This window comes from Bidens hawaiensis, unplaced genomic scaffold, assembly GCF_021521415.1.
Source record: "Bidens hawaiensis isolate Kalapana, Puna unplaced genomic scaffold, B.hawaiensis_p1.1 tig00006030_1, whole genome shotgun sequence".
In the NCBI taxonomy this organism is placed as follows: domain Eukaryota; kingdom Viridiplantae; phylum Streptophyta; class Magnoliopsida; order Asterales; family Asteraceae; genus Bidens; species Bidens hawaiensis.
In genome coordinates, this window is record NW_027491397.1 from 15,025 (window position 1) to 20,032 (window position 5,008).

A 5,008-nucleotide genomic window follows, 5' to 3' on the forward strand; every position below is an offset into this window, starting at 1 on the left:
CCATTATCTCCATATTATTATCAACTAGCCACGGGAGTATATCAAACTCAACCTCCGGATTAAAATTACTTGTTGTTCCCAACCTTGCAATTCTTCTACATACATTTGGATCTTGCAAGGCATGAGTTATGCCCCAGGTTGGTAGATCCGGGGATACAATGTTCAACATGATTTGTAGATCGGGGATAAACCAAAAATCTATCTTTCCTTCTTTTCCTTAGATTTGTCACCAGCCCCTCAAATATCAGTCTTGAAAATTTTAATGGTTGGTTGTAAAGACAGTAATAGTAGCTTTTGTGATTTCTCTGCTCATGAGGGTCCAAGTACCTCTCTTTGGTGTGAAGCCCTATATAATGTGTTGTATCAAAAATCCATACAAGATAGTAAACATTCCTTTCATTAATTGTCCTTCATGTACGTCTCCTTCATGTCCCATTGTCTCTTGGAAAGTCCTCAACAATCTTTTGGTAGTAAAGTTTATAGGAGCATCCACAACATCATGTAACTGGAGACTAGCTCTTATCAAGTTTCCAGTGATTATCACTTCATTCCAAGCTACACTAGCCTCAATCCTTATACCAAGTTCATCATCTTCCAACTTAGCGGAATTCCATAAATCCAATTGGTTGTTTATGTATATTATTGGACTTTCAGTGAGCGTAGCATCCATCTAATCATTAACTCCACCGGCATAATTTCCTCCGTGAGTTGGAGCAAGGCGCACATATTGTGCTTTCTCTCGAAAGGATTCGTTATACCTACACAATCACATACAAAGATACATTCAAAGCAACGATTAGTCATTAAAGTTCATAGCTTTATCATGTATTAAGTTATAATTGAAGAAGAAAAGAAAGATTGTCTTTAAGAATCTATTATTCGACAAATTAATAACCTACACGGAAAACAGAGATGTAAGTAAACATGAAATTGAAGCCCAAAACCCATACAATGTGTGTCAAAAACCATTTAATTGAAGCTTACCGAGTTTGGATAACAAATTTAGGTTAGGAATTTTATTTTAACGTTTGAGATTCTGGATAACGAGCAAATCGCCAATAATGCAAGAGAGATAGAGGGAAAAAGGTGAAATGACAAATTTTCTAAATCCCCCTTTTATAGTGTACTCAGTGCCTTTTTGAAAATGGGTTTGAAATTATTTTTGTCATTTAGTGAGAGAATACTGCCAAAAACCTAATTTTAAATAATCTTACACAAAGCTTGCTCGATAAAGTATACTCTCCAAGGCTTTCTAGTTCCCAAAATGTGTTAAGATATTTAAAGTAATTAAAAATAAACTATGTGGATAAAAAGAAGGAAGCTTACTCGAATATACAAGATTGATTGAGAAATAAATCACAAGTTAATTAATCATGTATAATTTATCAAATAGGCAACCTTACTCGAGATCAATAAAGATCCCAAAATAGAAACTTAGAGATATTTCTAATTATTAATCTTACTCGAATATCTTATAAGCATGAAGTTTACTCGATTTCACTTAGACAATATTAAGAAATAATAGATTTCAGAAATATTCACTCAAGTATACTCGAAAATAGAGTTTACTCAACAATACTTCAAAAGTTCAAAGTATGCTTGAGAAGACTTGTGATAATTAAATATATGTATGCTTAAAGCATAAAGTGTACTCGTGGAGTAATGATTGCTCAAAAGCACTTGAAATTTGCAAGTATGCTTGGAGAAACACTTGAACTATTGTAGTAATATACAAGTATGCTAAAAACATGATGTTTGCTCGAGAAACGAAGTTTAATCGAAAATACTTGCAATTTCTAAGAAAATATTCAGACATATTCAATAAACAAGTAAATCAATATTTATAAAGTATGCATGACACATTTACCATGTTTACTCGATAGAGCTAAACATTACGTAAAAGGTGAAGTTTACTCGAAAAGTATTCATTTAAATCATTCAAAGTGCAAATTCATAAAGTGTGCTAGATAAACACAAATTCCAAGTAGGAACACTTAAGTATACTCGAAACACATGTTTAAAGCATATTCAAACATGTATCACATATATCAAGTGTACTATCATGAAATGACCTTCTAAAAAGTCAAGTGTACTCGAAAATACATACTCATCAAAGTGTACTCGAAAATAAATGAACAACTATTTTCAAAGCAGATATGGATCAAGTATGCTCGAATGGGTTAAACCTCAAATATAAACACTTAAGTTTACTCAAAAGTTTGAAAACAACAACGCTTACTTGAAATTACATATGCAGACATATTCAATGTAAAATGCAACACTTTTTGTCTTAAACATTTGGTCAAACAGTTTTCTCAATAAATTTCAGAGTTTAAGAGCAAATGGTGCATTATGATATCAAATTTCAGTTATCTCCTTTTAAATCTTTTTCTCTATTTTGAAAAGATCTCAACATGGTATCATATTGATTAAGTCACATTTCAATACTTCATTCTCAGCATTATTATAACAGACCAGACAGGTTAATAGAAGGTCTAGACTTAACATGAATTTCATTACATATTGGTGATATGTTTAAAGTTCAGTTTGTTTGCAAAATACAAAATTGGATAACACTTATTGCACTATGATGTCCTATATCTCTTCTCGAAGCTTATTTGGCTTTCCCCAGATCACCCCAATTGACTTTAACCCCCAAATATTTGGTCAAAATATTTTTATGGGTATTCATATAAATTTTCTTTAAGAATTTTGCTTTTCAAAATTTTCAAACATATTGAGGTTGAACGTTGGACTAACATGCCACTCAGTTCGGACTTACAAGCCTTACATTCAAGTTGTCAAAGGACTTATATTGATGCCCCACCTCTGTAGTTCTATAGTTAAACCTCATGTTTGCATTTCTTTCAAAATTTGTGAACATATATCAACTTTTGGTTTATGTTAAAATTTTTGTTCACATTTGTTATTTGTCATATACATAAGATGTTTCATTTTTAGTGACCAAATATCAAAAGACTCGTGTATGACTGGGTAATCACTTTTCTTCCTATCATTCGGAGAGATTTATCTTGAAGCATGCATATTCAATAATGTATCTCAACATTAAGTTTAGAATTATCATTATGTTAATATCACCTCAGTTTTTACATATCATAGAAAACAACCATATATATAAATGACTACACTATAGTCTTTTTAGCCTATTAAATCCATATGATTGGTATAAATAATCAATCTACTATCATTGTCCAAAGGTTATATCAATTTCCATTGAAAACCTTTTAAGCTTCTTTAAAGCTTTAAATTGAATAATCTAATCATATCTTTACACCGTCAACTTGCTCAGTTTTTCAAAAAATGATTTTCTTTGAAAAAGGCTCGTATGCATAATATTCATTTGAGCGTACAAGTTTATCACAAAACACGGTTTTGACACAAGAAATTTGCCACGCATTCCGAAAATAATCAGAAAATGAGTGATATGCATTAAATCAAACATAATTTTCAATTAAGATTAACTATGTATAATCTAACTTGTCCTAAGCACTTCACCATTTCAGATCATTCAACATATTCTGCAGATTTATCATTTCAAATCACATGTAGAGACACTTATCAAGTTATCATCAACAATTTCAGAAATCAAACCTAAGCATCATAGACACCTAAGTTACACATATTGTCATTTAAAGAACATATATGTTAACAATCACATATTCAAGCACATAAACACAACTTTCACTCACATGACCTCATCTAGAATAATTAGTTAGCACATTGAGCACATGTCATTAATCAGACTTCATCAGAGTTGATTATTCCTAAAGCTTTCAGGAGAAAGTGAAATCTGGTTTTATTCAGTGGCTAGGTGAATAAATTTGCCAAGTTGCCACTAGTATCAACTCTTTTCATTTCAATAAGTCCTTTCTCACTTCAAAATCTAATGAAATAGTTTTTGATTTCAAAGTGCTTGGTCTTTAAATGTTGGATTGGGTTCTTAACTATGAACAGAGCAACTACAATATCAATAAGAATATGAGTGTTCAAGAAGTTCAAACCGTATCCAGCAGTTAATTCTGAATCCAAAGGACTTGTGCATAGCAAGTAGATGCAGCAATATACTCAGCTTCAGTAGTAGAGATTGACATATTTTTTTCTTCTTGAATTGCCATGACACCATCCTGTCTCCCAAAAATTGACATCCACCATATGTAGACTTCCTACTCATGTTGCAGCCATCATAGTCAAAATCAGTGTAAGCAGGTAGATCAAAAGCATGGCTCTTTGGATACCATATTCCCAAATCAGGTTTCCGTTTCAAATATCTAAAGATCCTCTTGACAGCAGTCATATGAGACACCTTTGGACATGATTGGAATCTTGCACACACACAAACAGCAAACATAATGTCATGTCTTGAAGCAGTCAGGTACATTAGTGATCCAATCTTTTCTTTATGTTCATGCTCATCAACAGGCTCCCCCTTTTCATCAGCTATCATCTTCTCATGTGTGTTCAATGGAGTAGAAGCAGTCTTCAAGTCTTGATATTTGAACTTGTTAAAAATGTATTTAACATACTTTGATTGGCAAATGAATATACCATCCTTCTTTTGTTGAACTTGAAATCCCAGAAAGAAATTCATTTCACCCATTGAGCTCATGTAGTATTTAGACATCATAACTTCCTCAAATTCCAAACACATGTTTTCATTGTAGACCAAAAGATGATATCATCAACATAAACTTGAACATTGAGCAAATCTCTTCCTCTTTTTTTTTGTAGAAGAGGGTCTAATCTATGGCTCCCCTATGAAAACCATTCACAAGCAGGTGGTTTGATAACTCATCATACCAATCTCTTGGAGCTTGATGTAGCCCATATAGAGCTTTATTTAATTTATAGACTCTATTAGAAAACTCAGGATCCTCAAAACATGGAGGTTGAGTCACATACACCTCCTTTATAATTTTTCCATTCAAGAAACCAGATTTGACATCGAATTGAAATACTCTGATGTTCTTTGAAGCAGTATAGGCTAAAA